The 19166-nt window shown below is 46.5% G+C and overlaps 1 pseudogene; it reads left to right on the forward strand.

The window, feature by feature from the left end:
- The first annotated feature begins 115 nt into the window (after positions 1-115).
- LOC122039064 lies at positions 116-19062 on the forward strand (annotated as a pseudogene).
- The last annotated feature ends 104 nt before the right edge of the window (positions 19063-19166 follow it).

Consider the following 19166-nt stretch of genomic DNA (forward strand, 5'->3'; position numbering starts at 1 on the left):
CCCAAGCCAAAAAGAAGCTGATGGATATATTGGAAGATTCGACATACACTAGCAATATTCCATTTCAAATAGCTGCAACCATTAGACGTTCTCGAGCTTCAGTTGGAATAAATAAATTCCAGGAGAATTACCAGATATCAACCCGAAGGTTATTGCTGAAAAGATTTCGGGTTTAGTTTTGCAGCAAGAGGCGCCTTCTGATCTTTTAACAAAAGCTTGCAATGGCCACCTAAATTTCTATTCAACCACCAAACAGAGTCTGGAATCTAGTCTGAAACAAAAGGTGCAAGAACCTAGACGCAATCAAGGTAATGCAAAAAGGCTAGCTACCTCTGACAATTGCATAATTGTGCCCCAGAAAAGAAGAAAGCTTGAAATCCATTTGAAAATATCTAGTTTTGATCAGGAAGAATATGCCCTATACAGAAAATATCAGATTAAAGTACATGGTGATAGCCAGAAAAAGTTACAGTAAGTTCATACAAAAGCTGTCTGGTGGACACTCCTATCATATATATATATATATATATATTGATGAAAGACACTCCTATCATATTTACTCCACCAGTTAGTGGTTACAATACAATTGCATCTTCTGGATTTGGATCTTTCCATCAACAATATTTGATTGACGAGGAGCTTGTTGCAGTTGGTGTAATGGACATTCTTCCCTGTTGTTTGTCAAGCAAGTATTTGTTTTGGGATCTTGATTTTGCCTTTTTATTCCTCGGAAAATTTTTAGCTTTGCAGGAAATAAATTGGGTTAAGGTGACTCCAAACCATTGCCCTAGCTTCTAGTATTATTATCTTAGATATTACATTCACTTCCGCAGAAAAATGTGTAGCGTATCATCCATCTGAACTACTCTGTCCTCTTCACTGCCAGTAAGCTTCTCTTCAAATTTTAGATCACGTTATTAAAAAAACATGCTTAAAGAATTTTGGATTTAGGGTTGACTTGTATCAAGTGCATATGTATTGCAGATTAGAATTAAGGTGACGTTTGGTTCTCTCTTAGGAATCGGAATGATCAGTATCATAGTATAGTGGAATAAGAATGGGTATGAGCTTGGGTATCATTCTTAAAACTAATGTTTGGTTAGTTGAATATTTTCAATCGGAATGAACCTAAATTTTCTTTTTTACCCTTAGAGGAAAATAAAAGAAAAAATTAAATGGAAGAGAAAGTTGAATGTGAGAGAAACATATGATGAGAGAGAAAGTGTGATGAGAGAGAAAGTATGATGAGAAAAAAAAGAAGAGAGAGTGTGATGAGAGAAAATGAGGAGAGAGAGCGTGATAGGAGAGATTGAGAAAAGAAAAAAATGATGAGAGAGAAAGTGTGCTGAGAGAGAAAGAGTGATAGGAAAAAATGAAGAGAGAGAAAGTGAGAGATTGAGGAGAGAAAGTATGATGAGAAAATGTAATGAGAGAGAAAGTGTGATGGGAAAAAATGAAGAGAGGGAAAGTGTGATGAGAGAAAATGAGGAGAGAGAGTGTGATGCAAGAGAATGAAGAGAGAAAGTGTGATGAGAGAAAATATGGAGAGAGAGTATGGTAAGGGAGATTGAGGAGAGAGAAAGTATGATGAAAAAATAAGGATAGAATGAAGAGAGAGAAAATAATGAGAGAGTGTATGATGAGAGAGAATACAAAGAGAAAATAGTAGAGAATCTATGATGAGAGAGAATGAGGAGAGAGAGTGTGATGGAAGAGAATGAAGAGAGAGAAAGTGCGATGAGAAAAAATATGAAGAAAGTATGGTAAGAGAGATTGAGGAGAGAGAAAGTATGATGAAAAAATGAGGAGAGAATGAAGAGAGAGAAAATAATGAGAGAGTGTGTGTGATACAACAACAACAACAACCAAGCCTTTTCCCACTAGGTGGGGTCGGCTGTATGAATCCTTTTACGCCATTGAGCTCTATCTCCTATTATATTATCATCTATATTTAAATAAATTTTATCGTGTTTTATTGTTGCTAACCAAGTCTTTTTTTTATTTTCCTCTTCCTCGTTTGATATGCATATTTATCATAGTTTCACATTGCCTACTGAAACATTTATTGGTCGTCTAAGCACATGTCTGTACCATCTTAAACGTATCTCTCGGAGTTGTTCCTCAATAGATGCAACTTCTACTTTGTCTCTAATGCTCTCATTTCTTATTTTGTCCATCTTCGTATGTCCACACATCCACCTTAACATCCTCATCTTTGCAACTCTCATCTTCTGCTCATGTGCTCGAGTCATAGCCCAATATTCAGCTCCATATAATATAGCAAATCTAACTGCGGTTTTATAGAACTTACCTTTAAGTTTAAGAGGTACTTTACGATCACATAAAACACTCGACGCTCCCCTCCATTTCACTCATCCTGTTTGTATTCTATGTAAGACATCTCTCTTAATCCCTCCATCATTTTGTAAAAATGATCCTAAATATTTAAATCTCTCGGTTCCGGGCAACTCGTCCTCTCCTATCTTAACAATTGTTTCATTACTTCTAATATTGCTAAACTTAAATTCCATATATTCTGTCTTTAATCTACTAAGCTTAAAATATTTCCCTTTTAGTGTTTCCCTCAAGATTCTAGCTTAGCATTTACTCCTTCACGTGTCTCATCTATCAAAATAATATCATTTGCAAACAACATGCACCACGATACTGTGTCTTGAATGTGCGCAGTGAGTTTGTCCATAATTAGTGTAAAAAGATAGGGACTTAGAGCTGATCCTTGATGTAACCCTATCTTTATTGGAAATGCTTCAGTTACTCCGCTTGAAGTCTTTACTCTGGTCGTTACATCCTCATACATATCCTTAATTAATTTAATATATGTTAAGCTAACACCTCTCTTTTCTAAAATTCTCCATATAATTTCTCTTGGGACTCTATCATAAACTTTTTCTAAGTCAATGAATACCATGTGTAGATCTTGTTTTTGCTCCTGATATTTTTCAATTAATTGTCTAAGAAGATGTATAGCTTCTATTGTCGACCTTCTAGGTATGAACTCAAATTGATTTTCTGTCACTGTGGTCTCCTTCCTTAATCTTTTTTCTATTACTTTTTCCCAAAGTTTCATAGTATGACATATTAGTTTAATACTTCTATAGTTTACACAATTTTGTATGTCTTCCTTGTTCTTATATAAGGGAACTAGAGTACTTATGCTCGATCATGCATTTTTTTTCGTTTTCAATATCATATTAAATAATTTTGTAAGTCATTCAATACTTTGTTTCCCTAAGCACTTCCATACCTCTATCGGAATATCGTCTGGTCCAACGACTTTTCCATTGTGCATCTCATTTAAAGTTTGTTTTACTTCTGAAGTTTAAATTCTACGATAAAAATTAAAATTTCTATGCTCATTTGACCTAATTAAATTACCTAAGTTAAGTTGATCAACTAAACCTTCATTAAAAAGTTGATGAAAATATCTCTTCCACTGCTCTTTTATTTCTCCATCGTTTACTAATACCCTATTACATTCATCTTTAATATATTTTATTTGGCTAAGATCTCTTGTTTTTCTTTCTCTCACTTTAGCTATTCTATAAATGTCTCTTTTCCCTTCTTTTGTATCCAATTTTTGATATAACCGTTCAAAAGTTTCATTTTTTGCTTCACTCACTACTTTCTTAGCTTCTTTCTTGGTTTGTGTTTTTTTTTCAAGTTTTCCTCGTTCTTGCAAATATATAATTCCTTATAAGCTATTCGTTTTTTCCTTCACTTTCTCTTGTACTTTTTCATTCCACCACCAAGATTCTTTACTTAGTGGTACATGTCCCTTTGACTCACCGAGTACACTCTTAATTACTATTTTCAACTTTTATATCATCTTATCCCATGTTGTATTAGAGTCATCGTATATTTCACCTAATGCTTGTACTTTTACCTTCAACTTAAATATATGTTGCTTCCCATCCTTTAACTTCCACCACTTAATTCTAGGAATTATATATATTTTCTTTTTATTGATAATATGTTTGAGGTGTATATCCAACACTACTACCCTATTTTGGGTAGTTAAGCTTTCTCCAGGGATGACTTTGTAATCTTTACAAATCTTTCTATCCTTCTTCCTAACCATAAGAAAGTCAATTTGCGATTTATTATTTCCACTTTTGAATGTGACTAAGTGTTCTTCTCTTTTCTTAAAAAACGTATTAGCTAATATAAGGTCATATGCTATCGCAAAATCTAATATAGTTTTCTCTTCCTCATTCCTCGTTCCAAATCCATAACTCCTATGTACTCTCTCATATTCCTCATTTCTCACTCCGACATGCCCATTTAGATCACCTCCTCCTATTAAAATCATTTCGGCGGAATATTTTGTAATATTTCATTTAAGTCCTCCCAAAACCTTGATTTGGTAGCTTCATCTAATCCTACTTGTGGTGCATATACGCTAATTATGTTCATAGTTTTTTTCGCCACTATTATCTTAAGGGCTATAATTCTATCCCCTTTTCTAACTGCTCCTACAACTTCATCCTTTAACAAATTATCTACAATAATACCCACTCCATTTATTGCTTTACTCTTTCCAGTGTATCATAACTTAAAACCTGAGTTCTCTATCATCTTTGCCTTCTCACCTGTCCATTTTGTCTCTTGTACATACAAAATATTAATTTTTCTCCTAATCATCATATCTACTACCTTCATTGATTTACCAGTGAGAGTTCCTATGTTCCATGTTCCAAATATTAGATTATTAATTTTCCTATCATATTTGTTCTTATCTAACTTATGGTGTGAGAACTCTTGCCTATTTAACACTACACCCAAGTTCTCATGGAGATATAGCGGTCCTTGCTGAGACATTACAGTCGGACCCTGTAACGCAAACTCTTGCATATTTATCACTACACATGAGTTCTGGAGATGTAGCGGTCCTTACCGAGACGTTACAGTCGGACCCTGCAACGCGTTCCTTCCGGGGAACAACCTAGCATTAGCACAATAATTTAATAGATTTATTCATTGAATATTTGCCATGGTTTCACGCTGGCTGGCAACCTAACGCAACCCTCCTCCATTATCCGGGCTTGGGACCGACCATGACCGATCATCATGGGCGGAGTTAAAATAAGGAGAGAGTGTGTGCGATGAGAGAGAATATAGAGAGAAAATGATAGAGAATGTGTGATGAGAGAGAATAAGGAGAGAGAAAGTATGTTGAGAGAGAAAATGTGATGATAGAATGAGGAGAGAGAAAGTATGATGAGAGAGAACAAGGAGAGAGAGTGAAATGAAAGAAAAATTGAACAAAGATCCTGTCCGAATCGCCGAACCAAAGGACGCTGGGCACGTGGCGCGCTTTTAGTCGATGACGTAGGCCTCCGTCGGGTCACGCGAAGCTCCGGCGGACCTGCACAGAAGTCGGGCCGGGAAAGGTTCCCGGCGGCGACCCTCCGACGCTCAAGTTAGGCAAGCAAACAGTGTAAAAGGGTGGCTCCAGAGATGTTTCTTGCGCGTACCTGCGGCGAAGTAAGAGACTCTATTTATAGAGCGAGGAGAGAACTAATGCACGTTCACCGAGGTGTAGACGTGTCAGCAACCCATACTTCGGTATGCACTTGTCAGAGAGCTTATCTGACACCACACCGCTGAGCATGTTTGATGGGACAACAGACACCCGTTACGGACTAGGGTATGACGTAGTCATGCGACTTGACTTGTCGAGGGTGTTCCCTTCCTTACCCACCGCCCGGACGCCCGTCCGGCCGATCGGCGAAGAACGGCCGGCCTTAATTCCTCGCGTCGGCCAAGACGCCCCTCCGCCGGTCATTATGTATCTTTTCATTGAGCGTAACCTCGGTCCCTACCAGGTGCCTTTACTACCAGATATCCTTTTCTTCCAAATCCGGTCGGCTCGTCCTTCTCCGGCGGGCCACTGGGCCCTTTGACCTCCCCGTGGCGTTGACCCCTCGTTATGGGGTTCCGGATTCTTACCACCGGATTACTTGCCTCCCCCTCGAGTCTAGTCGAAGGAGGCGAAGTTCGACTGACTGGACTGCCGATCTGACTGAGCCATGACCCTTGCATTAGTCCGCTCGGCCGGGCACAAGGATGCTCATCCGTTCGGCAGTGTCTTGTCCGTGCCTTGTGCTTCTCTCGGAATCCATGTCCAATGCTCCCCCCCCACTATTTATCACGTGCACTGCGCACGATAAGGGGAGCTCATTAAATGCGGCCAATATCCCGTTGACACGTGGCGATCGTGTGCTTGTCAGCGTATGGCGGTGGCGTCACTTTCGATGGGACAACCGCCGTTCGAAATGAACGGCTGGATGATGATCTGGGTATCCGTGACCTGGATCGGACGGTGGACAATAATGGCGGCCGTCCATATAAAGCTCCCGACCCATGTTCCTCGCCGCATTTCATCCTCCTCATTTCCAGACACCCTGCTGCTCCTTCTTTCGCCGGCAACCTTGTGCTCAGACTTTCCGGCTACCATACGGCTTCTTCTGACCATCTCCCTCGCTTGTAAGACCCTTTTTCTTGCTCTCGACGTTTTCTTCTTTCTGTTATTCGTCCCCTTCAGTTGGTTTCCCTCCATTCTCTGCTTGAACCCTCCTTTTTTATCCCGCATTCTTGTTTTTCGATCATGACCAGCACCTCGCAGTCGGCCGGCGGCGCTCCGGGTCTGTGGTATACGACCATGGAGAGCCGTTTTGACGAGGAAGACGCATTGCGTCTCGTTCGGACTTACGACCTGCCGACCGACCATCAAATAGTGCTAGCCACGCCGGCCGATCGGCCTCATGAACCGTCGTCCGACACTGTTCTTTTCTTCCGAGACCAATTCCTGGCCGGATTGCGTTTTCCACCCCCTAAGTTTTTCTTAGAAGTTTGCAACTATTTTCGCATTCCGCTCGTCCAAGTGGTTCCTAACTCTATTAGGCTGCTGAGTGGAGTGATAGTTTTGTTCAAACTGAACGGCATCCCCTTAACCCCAAAAATTTTCCACTACTTCTACTACCCCAAGCAAGCCGAGTGGGGTACCTTTGTTTTCCAGTCTAGGATAGGTTTAGTCCTTTTTGATCATATGCCGAGCTCCAACAAACACTGGAAGGAGCATTTTTTCTATATACGTTTTCCCGAGCGGCCAACTTTCCGCACCAAGTGGCAGACGGCTATGCCCGCGCAACCGGAGCTCGGCAAGTTTAGAGGCGACGCGGACTATCTCTATGCAGCCGAATGGCTAGTCGGTGAGCGCTATCATATTGACAAGATGCTCCTTCCGGGAGTAATGCATATATTCGGCTTGTCTTCTACCCCAGCCGATCTGCCCTGTAGCATGAGTAAGTTCCCTTATCTCCCCCTTTATTATGTTCTAACTGATTTATTTTCTGCTTCTGCAGCTGAAGTCATGTGGCGCGCCAAAGCTACCGAGAGGCTCAAATTGAAGGCCGCTCAGATTGAGGCGGTGACGAGCAAGGAGGCCGCCGAACGGGGCCTTGCTCCGGCTGATCCGGCCGGCGAAGAAGGTGCGGGGACACCAACTGTCCCTGAAGCTTCAGACGTCCCCGCTCCTCCTGATGAGGCCGCGGGCGGCATAGAACCTCCTACCGAAGCTGTGGTGGAGGACCGCTCGGCCGATGATGTGCCGCTACGCACTCGGAAACGTCGACGACCGGATTCCGCACCTGCCTCTACCTTTGACGAGCCACAACCCGAGCGAGGCGCGGATGTACCGGTGTTGTCCGGTACGGTTTCCCTCGAGAGTACCCCGACCCCTCAGGGTTCTCCGAGGGCCAGCTTGGAGGTGCCGCCCTCCAGCCCTTCAAGAACTTTGCGCCGTATCAGGCGTTTGGGCGAGCTTCCTTCCTCGTCCACCGGCAAGGCCGGTGCTTCCCAGAGCGAGCCGAGCGGCTCGAATTTAATAAAGACCGTTCTGCGCCTCCCCTCAGAGGCGTACATGGCTGCTGCTGATCGGCCAGTGGTCCCCGAGCAGCAGATTACTCTGACGGGCCCTCTTGCACAAGCTTGGATAGATGCTCGACGTCGAATAGCCAAGATGACTCCCGGGCAGCTCGGTGACAGCAACCTACAACAGGCCACAGGGGTATGTTCTCTTTTTCTTGGTTGGCATATTCGAATTATGTTTTCAACCTGCGCACATTTGCTGGCAGAACTGGGTGGAGTAGATCGCTATTAGCGATCGATTGGCCGAACTGGAGGACGAGTTGAAAAAAGCTGCGGGGGGCAACGGGCAGTTGACGGCCGCTCTGGAGAAGGCCAAAAAACTACTGGACGCCGAACGGAAAAGGGCTAACGATTTGGCGAGCAAGGTCGTCCGGCTTGAAGCGATGATCAAGCAACGAGATAAAGATATCAAGACGGCGACCACCCGGAAGCTCCAGGCCATCGATGATATGGACCGGATGAAGGTGGAGATCAGGGGGCTGGAGCAACGCATCAAAGACTTAGACGCCTTGCTGACCACCGAGAAGGAGAGCCGCTCGGCGGATCTCCAAAGATTCGATGGAGACTTGAAAGAGCTCCAAGCCGCCAGTGACGCCGCTCACGCCACGCTCAAGGAATACAAAGAGGGGGAGTCGACCCGCTCGGACGAAGTGAGGAAGGCGTTCCTCCGCTCGGAAGACTTCGGAGAGAAGTTCACCGACAAAATATCCCTCACGTTCGAGGAGGCGATCAAGGCGGCGGTGGGCTATCTGAAGACCAAAGGTCACCTGCCTGCCGAGCTGACCATCCCCCCCGAGGATCTAGCGAGCGTGATGGACACCATCCCCGACGCTCTTTTTGATTTTAATGTGTGAAGAGCGTTTTTATAAACTTTTTTGTATTCCCGCTGTTCGGCCCGGCTCATCTCTGTAATGACTATTTTGGCTTGCATAATAGATAATCTTCTGTTCCTTTCACTTTTTATTTTAGCGAGAAATTTTTCCCCCATCACGACTATGTGTTCTTTAAAACTCTTCCGCTCGGAACCTCGCTATGCCAGACATGACCTATCTTTAATGTCTTTCATCATGCGACTGAGCAGCCGCTCAGCGCGCAGACGTCGCTTGTTTGCCTTCTCCATTCCGATTAACCATCTTTTGCTTCGCGCCTCACCTCAAAAAGGTTTTCGCTGGATTTTCGCATGTGAGCCGCTCGGACGTTTATAGACGCCGGCTCGTCTCTCGATATTTAACGTCGGAGCTCGACGGCGCGGATATTTATAGCCGGTCGGCGCGGCTCTCGATCTTTAACGACGGGACTCGTCGGCCTTCCGCTCGGACGTTTATAGGCGCCTCGCCTCTCGATATTTAACGCCGGAGCTCGACGCTATTATTCATCGGCGCGGCTCTCGATTTTAACGACGGACTCGTCGGCGCGGACGTTTATAGACGGCCGGTCTCTCGATATTTAACGTCCGAGCTCGATGGCGAGGATATTTATAGCCCGGGCGGGCTCTCGATCTTTAACGACGGACTCGTCGGCGCGGACGTTTATAGACGCCGCTCGCCTCGATATTTAACGTCGGAGCTCGACGCGCGGATATTTATAGCCGGTCGGCGGCTCTCGATCTTTAATGACGGGACTCGTCGGCCTTCCGCGGACGTTTATAGACGCCGCTCGTCTCGATATTTAACGTCGGAGCTCGACGCGGATATTTATAGCCGGTCGGCGCGGCTCGATCTTTAACGACGGACTCGTCGGCCTTCCGCCGGACATTTATAGACGCCGCTCGTCTCGATATTTAACGCCGAGCACGGCGCGCGAATATTTATAGCCGGTCGGCGTCTCGATCTTTAACGACGGACTCGTCGGCCTGCGGATCGTTTATAGACGCCGGCTCTCTCTCGATATTTAACGCCGGAGCTCGACGGCGCGGATATTTATAGCCGGCGGCTCTCGATCTTTAACGATGGGACTCGTCGGCCTTCCGCTCCGGACGTTTATAGACGCCGGCTCGTCTCGATATTTAACGCCGGAGCTCGGCGGGATATTTATAGCCGCGGCTCTCGATTTTAACGACGGAGCTCGTCGGTCTTCCGCTCGGACGTTTATAGACGCCGGCTCGTCTCTCGATATTTAACGTCGGAGCTCGACTGCGCGGATATTTATAGCCGGTCAGCGCGGCTCTCGATCTTTAACGTCGGAGCTCGACGGCCTTTTAAGGCTAACTCCTTACCAGGCCGAGCGACCTTAGCCTTCGTATCATATCCCGCGCTCGAACAATATTTATGCCCGGCCGAACAGCACGGGTCATTCGCTTACAAGTTTAAATATATAACCCTCCCGGCCGATCGGCTCGGGGGCCTCGCTATTCGAGCGCTTGGCTCGGATAAGTTATATGCCCAGGCCGAACGGCAAGGGGTCTTCACGCAGTAATCCGTTCGGCAGAGAATGCTCAATGTGTTCTCATCTTTTTGCTTCCTGTATTACAAGTACATAGGCGACTAGCATATACACCAGAATAAATTACAATTGTGCACCTTTCATCCAGCTCGATAGGGCTGGAGATGATTTGCACTCCACGGTCGATCCAGCTGCCGCCCGTCCTCATCCTCCAAGTAGTAAGCGCCCGAGCGGAGTTTTTCAATAACCTTGAAGGGACCCGCCCAGGGAGCTTCAAGCTTGCCGACGTCGCCGACAGGCTTGACTTTCTTCCAGACGAGATCGCCGACCTGGAATGATCTGGGGATTACTCGGCGGTTGTAGTTCTGCTTCATCTGTTGCCGGTATGCCATCAGTCACACGGACGCCCTAGCTCGCTCCTCTTCGACCAAATCCAGCTCTATGTTCCTCCGCTCGGCGTTCCCATCATCATAGCTCTGGATCCGGACGGACTCAACGCCGACTTCAACCGGAATGACTGCCTCGCCGCCATACACCAAATGGAACGGTGTGGCGCCCGTCCCTTCCTTCGGCGTCGTTCGGATGGCCCACAAGACGCCCGACACCTCATCCGGCCAACTCCCTCCAAAATGGTCGAGCCGAGCGCGCAGAATACGAAGAATTTCCCGATTGGCTACTTCGGCTTGACCATTGCTCTGGGGATAGGCCACGGACGTGAAATGTTGCTCGATGCCGTAACTTTTGCACCAGTTCTCTAGCACCTTGCCTGTGAATTGCCGCCCATTGTCAGAAACCAATCGGCGAGGGATGCCGAACCGACAGATGATGTGTTGTCAGATGAATTTTTTGACCATCTGCTCGGTGATCTTCGCCAGCGGTTCGGCTTCCACCCACTTGGAAAAATAGTCGACCGCCACTAGCAAAAATTTCCTCTGCTCGGTCGCCATCGGAAATGGACCGACAATATCCATTCCCCATTGATCGAACGGGCATGAAATGGTGGATGCCTTCATTTCTTCGGCCGGTCGGTGGGAGAAGTTGTGATATTTCTGGCACGAAAGGCATGTAGATACTGTCCGAGCGGCGTCTGCTTGCAAAGTTGGCCAAAAATACCCGGCCAAGAGGATCTTCTTGGCTAACGAGCGTCCGCCCGGATGCCCCCCGCATGATCCTTGATGCACTTCCTAGAGGATGTAAGCCGAGTCCTCCGAGCTCACGCATTTCAACAACGGGCGCGAGAAAGCTTTCTTGTAAAGCTGATCGCCGATAAGTGTGAACCGACCGGCCCTCCTTCTTAGCAACCAGGCTTCATACGCATTGGATGGTGCGGCGCCTGAGCGGAGGAATTCTATGATGGGTTTCCGCCAATCGCTTGGAAATGTAAGGCCCTCCATTCGGTCGATGTGCGCTACCAACAGTACTTTTTCAATTGGCTGCTGAATGGTGACTGGCGTTATTGAGCTCGCGAGCTTGGCCAGTTCATCGGCTGCTTGATTTTCTGCTCTGGGTATCTTATGGACAACAACTTCTTTAAAATCAGTTTTGAGCTTCTCAAAGGCTTCAGCGTAGAGCTTGAGCCGAGCGCTATTGATTTCGAAGGTGCCGGAGAGCTGCTGAGCAGCCAATTGTGAATCCGAGTGGAGGATTACCCGACCGGCTCCCACATGCCGGGCAGCCTGCAAGCCAGCTATGAGGGCCTCATACTCTGCCTCATTATTGGTAGCTTTGTAATCCAACCGGACGGATAAGTGCATCTTTTCTTCTTGAGGAGAGAGCAGCAATATTCCGATCCCACTTCCAAGCCGAGTGGATGATCCATCTACATATATTCTCCACATAGCTTCCGGCTCTGGCCTCTGCACCTCAGTCACAAAATCGGCCAAGGATTGAGCTTTGATAGCCGAGCGGGGCTGATATTGGATGTCAAATTCACTCAGCTCTGTCGTCCATTTGATGAGCCGTCCGGATGCCTCTGGATTCAGTAGCACACGTCCGAGCGGGCTATTGGTTTTGACAACGATTGTGTGCGCCAGGAAGTATGGGCGAGCGGCGAGGACCAGAGCAAATGCTAGCTTTTCGAGCCTAGTGTAGCGAGATTCAGCGTCTTTTAAAATGTGACTAAGAAAATATACAGGCTCTTCTCCGCTCGACCTTACTAAAGCTGAGCCGATCGCATGCTCGGTTGAAGACAAATACATATAAAGTGGCTCACCCGCCGTCGGTTTGGCTAATACCGGAAGAGAGTTCAGATACATCTTCAAGTCTTCGAACGCCCGATCGCATTCTTCATCCCATTGAAACTTAGTGGCCTTGCGCAAAATTTTGAAGAAAGGGAGGCTCCGGTCGGCGGTTTTGGAGATGAATCTGGACAGAGCGGTTATCCGACCGGTCAAACGCTGCACTTCCCCTGTATTTCTTGGCGGTGGCATATCTTGTAGAGCTTTCACCTTGCTGGGATTGGCTTCGATGCCCCGCTCAGTCACTATGTATCCCAAGAAACGTCCTCCTTTCGCTCCGAACAGGCACTTCTGAGGATTCAGCTTGACTCCATACCTGCGCAGCGTTCGGAAGGTTTCTTCCATGTCCTTGAAGAGGTCGGCCGCCCGGACGGACTTAATTAGAATGTCGTCCACATAAACTTCTAGGTTCCGCCCGATCTGCTCTCTGAATACCTTATTCATCAAGCGCTGATATGTGGCTCCAGCATTCTTCAATCCGAACGGCATCACATTATAGCAATAAGTGCCGTCGGCCGTCACGAAGCTGACCTTTTCTTGATCTTCACTGGCGAGCGGCACTTGGTGATAGCCCTGGTAGGCGTCGAGCATACAGATCAATTCGTAGCCGGCCGTAGAGTCCACCAGCTGATCTATCCGGGGCAGAGGATAAAAATCTTTCAGGCAAGCCTTGTTAAGATCCCGAAAATCTATGCACACTCTCCATTTGTTGCCCGGCTTGGAGACTAATACTACGTTCGCCAGCCAGCTCGGGAACTGCACCTCGCGTATATGACCGGCTTCCAGAAGCTTTTCCACCTCCGCCCGGATGATGGCATTCTGCTCGGTGCTGAAATCTCTTTTTCTTTGCTTGACCGGCCGAGCGTCTGGTCGGACATGTAATTCGTGCTGCACGATGCTTGGAGAAATTCCGGGCAACTCATGTGTCGACCAGACGAAGACATTATGATTTCTTCTGAGGCATTGGATCAGCTCCTCTTTCTGCTTCTCCCCCAGATCGGACGCAATAAAGGTTGTGGCCTCCAACCCGGTTGGATGAATCTGCACTTCCTCTTTTTCCTCATAAATTAAAGTGGGTGGCTTTTCGGTGATGGCGTTTACCTCGACTCGGGGCGTTTTCCGAGCAGAATTGGCCTCTGCTCGGACCATCTCGATGTAACATCGCCGAGCTGCTAGCTGGTCTCCTCGTGCTTCTCCCACTTGGTCCTCCATGAGGAACTTGATCTTCTGATGAAAAGTTGAGACAACCGCCCGGAATTCGCTAAGCGCCGGTCGCCCCAAAATGACGTTGTAGGACGAGGGAGAGTCAACCACCACGAAGTTTATTGTTCTCGTCCTCCTGAGCGGCTCTTCTCCCAGCGAGGTAGCAAGCCGGATCTGGCCGACCGGCTGGACTTCGTTACCCGTGAACCCGTAGAGCGGAGTCATCATAGGTAGCAGCTCGGCTCGATCAATTTGCAGCTGATCGAACGCCCTCTTGAATATGATGTTGACTGAGCTCCCCGTGTCAACAAATACGCGATGAATAGTGTAATTTTCTATTACCGCTTTGACGAGCAGAGCATCGTCGTGGGGTACTTCAACTCCTTCCAAGTCCCCGGGCCTGAAACTAATTTCGGGTCCTTCCACTCGTTCTCGGCTACAGCCGACTGCATGAATCTGGAGCTGCCGGGCGCTTGCCTTTCTAGCTCGGTTGGAGTCTCCTCCGGTCGGCCCGCCAGCAATAACGTTGATCTCGCCTCGGGAAGTATTGCTTCTATTTTCTTCCTCCCAAACGGACGGTCGAGACCGTTCTCTGGACGCTCGGCGATTCTCTTGCCTTGGAGAACGATGCCGATCGGGATATTGTTGCCGTGGCCTGTCAGCTTGCGTCCGATCGGCTTCCTGAGTTCTCTGTCGCCTGTCGACTGAGGGAGACCGCCGTCCAGCATTCCGAGGTACAGGCTGAGCCACGAAGGGAAGACTTCGACAATCCCTTGTGTTGTGCGTATCTGTGCGGTGGAAGGAGCAGAACATTGGGGTCCATCTCTTTTTTGGCTTGGGCCGAGCAGCGGCTACCTCTTGCACATGTGACCTGACATGGGGGGATCGGGTTGCTTCAGCCCTTGGCCCTCTGGGCAGCTGCTGAGCGGTATGTTGTTTCCGTTCGGACTGAGGAGGCCGCTCGGCTGGAGTTTCTTTTTTTCTGGCCGCCTGTGCTTCTTCCACGTTGATGTACTCGTTAGCCCGATGTAGCATGTGATCATAATCCCGGGGCGACTTTCGGATGAGCGATCGGAAGAAATCTCCATCCACTAGGCCTTGTGTGAAGGCGTTCATCATGGTTTCCGAGGCGGCCGTTGGAATGTCCATCGCTACTTGGTTGAATCGCTGGATGTAAGCTCGAAGCGATTCCCGGGCCTCTTGCTTGATGGCGAACAGGCTCACGCTCATTTTTTGATAGCGCCGACTGCTGGCGAAGTGGTGGAGGAAGGCCGTCCAGAAGTCCTTGAAGCTGGTGATGGATCCGTCCGGCAACCTCCGGAACCATCGTTGAGCCGATCCCGAGAGAGTGGTGAGAAAAACTCGGCACTTTACTCCATCTGTGTATTGATGGAGGGTTGTCGTATTATCAAACTTACCCAGGTGATCATCTGGGTCGGTTGTCCCATTATACTCGCCGATCGTTGGGGGCATGTAGTGCTTGGGCAAAGGGTCTCGTAGAATAGCCTCTGAAAATTGGCGATTGATCCGCTCGGGCGAGGCGTCCGCTCGGGGGGCTTTCCCCTTCCTGTCATCTCGTCTAGGTATTTCATCCGAAGAAGACCCCCTATCTCTGTGAGCTGGTACGGCTTCAAGGGTGCGGAACAGGGCCCGATGAAATGCGACGGTGGCAGGTGGTGCTTCCGCTCGGCCACCAGATACTGATGTTGCTTGCTGCTCCGGCCGCTCGGATGCTGCTTTCTGTTTTTGCTCTACGAGCTTGGCGGCCCTTGTCTCGATCAGAGCGTCGAGTTCCTCGTTTGAAAGCGTCACCATGTGTTGTCGTCCAGCTTCGTCCATTGTTTCCGATCGGATGCAGGAGCGTTCCCACAGGCGGCGCCAAATTGATCCTGTCCGAATCGCCGAACCAAAGGACGCTGGGCACGTGGCGCGCTTCTAGTCGATGACGTAGGCCTCCGTCGGGTCACGCGAAGCTCCGGCGGACCTGCACAGAAGTCGGGCCGGGAAAGGTTCCCGGCGGCGACCCTCCGACGCTCAAGTCAGGCAAGCAAACAGTGTAAAAGGGTGGCTCCAGAGATGTTTCTTGCGCGTACCTGCAGCGAAGTAAGAGGCTCTATTTATAGAGCGAGGAGAGAACTAATGCACGTTCACCGAGGTGTAGACGTGTCAGCAACCCATACTTCGGTATGCACTTGTCAGAGAGCTTACCTGACACCATACTACTACAGTCCGAGCATGTCTTTGATGGGACAACAGGACACCCCGTTACCAGACTAGGAGTATGACGTAGCCATGCGACTTAACGGCTGTCAGAGGGTGTTCCCTTCCTTTACCCACCGCTCGGCCGGGACGCCCATCCGGCCGACCGGGATGCCCGTCCGGCCGACCGGGCGAAGAACGACGTCCGGACGGCCTTAATTCCCTGCGTCGGCCGGGCGGCACGTCCCTCCGCTCGGTCATTATGTACTGTTTCATTGAGCGTCGGAACCCTGGTCCCTACCAGGGTGCCTTTTACTACCAGATGTCCTTTTCTTCCAAATCCGGTCGGCTCGTCCTTCTCCGGCGGGCCACTGGGCCCTTTGACCTCCCCGTGGCGTTGACCCCTCGTTATGGGGTTCCGGATTCTTACCACCGGATCATATACTAAGGGTATTTTTGTACAAACTTAATTCTTATTCCCATTCCATCAAAACCCAAGGGAGGGGGTGGTTCATCCATACCCAAATTTTTGAGATTCATTCCAAAATCTTGATTCTATTCCCATCAACCAAATACAAGATTTGGGAATGAATCCATTCCCTCATTCCCAAACCTCTAAACCAAATTCCACCTAAAGCTCTATATATATGCAACATGTATTTCATGATCCATATCTTGTATATGTGCATGTGTATGCGCTCTTACTGTGGGAATTATCTTGTAGTTACTCATGTGGAAAAAGGCTATTCGCTTGCCCCCAGCGCCCCCGTCAATCCGTCCCTAGGCTAACACAGAGGAGGTAAATCACGGGTGACTATTAGCCATTAGTGCAAGTGGCAAGACATGGGGGAAGGTATGCTCGGACACGCCGAGTTTCGACCCCGAAATCTCATATGGTAATACCCTATGTCTTAACCACCACACCGCCCTGAGGGGACATCTTGTAGTTACTAATGCATATATATCATATGCATCATGTTTACTTAATAAATGCATTATTTATTGATAGGTTAGATTCTATACATTTCATATGTTACTATCTATTCTTCCGTGGTTTGTGCAACACATTTATATATTCTTTTTCTAATGCGGTGAGCTTACAAATTGGAGGTGTTTGCAACATTTGCTAATTGATATGCAAAAGCTTTATACTAACAAAGAACTCGTCTCAACTTTTTTTCTTGTATCCCAAGTCCCAACCTGTGGGTACCCTAGTTAAATCTGTTGTAAGTGGCTATTAGGTCCATGCTTAGGGATTTAGTCAAACTTGAAGGCAATATATGTAAATTGCTGTATGAACCAAGTTTTGTTATTAAGTACCTGTAGGAAATTAAGTTAGTTGATTAGGTACATAAACCCTACAAAATAGAGACAGGTTATGCTAATCATAAAAATGTAACTGATTTTGATATAAGGAAATGTTGTGGGCATGGAACTTCTAGCCTTATTGCTGTTGGCAACATTAAGATCCTCATCAATTTCAAGAAATTAGTTCGATAATTTTATTTATTTATTTTAGTCATTTCAAATTGTGTCTATTGCCAAATTACAAACATATAGTTAACACAAAGTTCTTCCCATTATCCAAGGTTCGGACACAAATTTTCTCACTTCTTATTTTGTCACATCAGATGCTTTCATTATCTAAGGTTTTGACAGAATGCCACGATATTATAAAACATAACTACTGTTATTTAGATGGGTTCCATTTGAAATTGCAAGACCGCTACTTGAAAGAAATCCTTATGTTGTCCTATCACATTATCTGGTCGAGCAACAATTTGCAATGGTATCCAAGCACACTAGGACTGTTGAAAGATTTGACACTGATACACCTGGTTGTGCCCCTAGTGAAGATTCATCTGATGAAGACATTGATGAAGTTAACTTCTGCTATGAAGATACAGATAAGGGTGTAGAGGATGAGCCAAGTTTCCTAGCTGGTAGTGCACCAGTAGCTGATGACTCTCAAGACTATGATGTTGGTAACATTGTGCTCGATGTAAAGGGTTTGTGTGTGAAGTTCAAGGTATGTCCAATTTCTTTTGAGCTTTTCTTAAATCTAGCTATTATATGAACGAACCTATTAAGTTATCTGCAATTTTGGCTTTAGCCCCTCCCGTAATTCTGCCTTTGATATCAATTCTGAAGTCATATTTCCATAGCATAAATGAGTAACACATGTTGGTTCTAGCAGACTGAAGAATTACCATTCTTAAATCCCTATGACAGCGTTGACAAAACTTACATGCAAATTTGGCTGAGCCCCTCTTTTGATATGAATTCTGAATTCTAATAACTTCCATAAGTATCTGTAAGTTTTATTGAGCGACTCTCCTAATTCTACCTTTGATATCAACTCAACTTCCATAACAAAAGTGATTTACACGTGTTGGTTCTAGTAGACTGAAGAATTAGCATTCTGAAATCCTTACATGACTCTCTTGACATTTTTTCATTAGTTTGATACTTTTCCTGTCGTTTAATATTCTCTCTGAATTAATCATCTTACAAATAAGGGTGAGAATCTCTGGTGACTTGCTTTTCAATGTGAAATGAAACATGTAAATGACATAGTTGTGATACATATCGATGCATAAATATAAGGATGGTCTGATGTAGCATTCCCTGTCAAACACTTCCAATACTGTTCCATTCGCTTGACCTGATTTATTATCTTGTTTTTGAGCATCGAACCTTGAGAAAGTTCTCGGCCGTGTTGACAAGAGGGACATTCCAAGACTTGAAATCTACTGATAAGTAAAAGTTGTCGGAACAGAGCTTGCTGGCCGCATGGCATATTGCCTCAGTTAAATTTATTTTTTGTAACCAATGTCAGACATCGTTGTTACAAGTATTTGATCGAGGAACCTGAAATCACGAATCATATTTATTTGATGCTAGGACTCGTGAATTTTGTCATTTCATGATGCTTGACATTGCCTTTGGATATGTTTAATCTCACTCTTAATATGCATGTTCATTACACAACAACCGACTGTTTCAGGTGGTCTCCGTCAGCTTTCACTTGAAGCCCTTGAGCCTGAACAAATATGTTGCATCGCCAATTTATTCGTCAGGTAACATTTAGCAAGCTTCCCATTTATTTTGTCATATATTATTGCTAAGCTAAAAGCATCTATGTTGTAAATATATAATACATGATTTTGCAATAACTACTCTTCTCTTTGTTTT

This window comes from Zingiber officinale, chromosome 1A (genome assembly GCF_018446385.1).
Source record: "Zingiber officinale cultivar Zhangliang chromosome 1A, Zo_v1.1, whole genome shotgun sequence".
NCBI classification, from domain to species: Eukaryota; Viridiplantae; Streptophyta; class Magnoliopsida; order Zingiberales; family Zingiberaceae; genus Zingiber; species Zingiber officinale.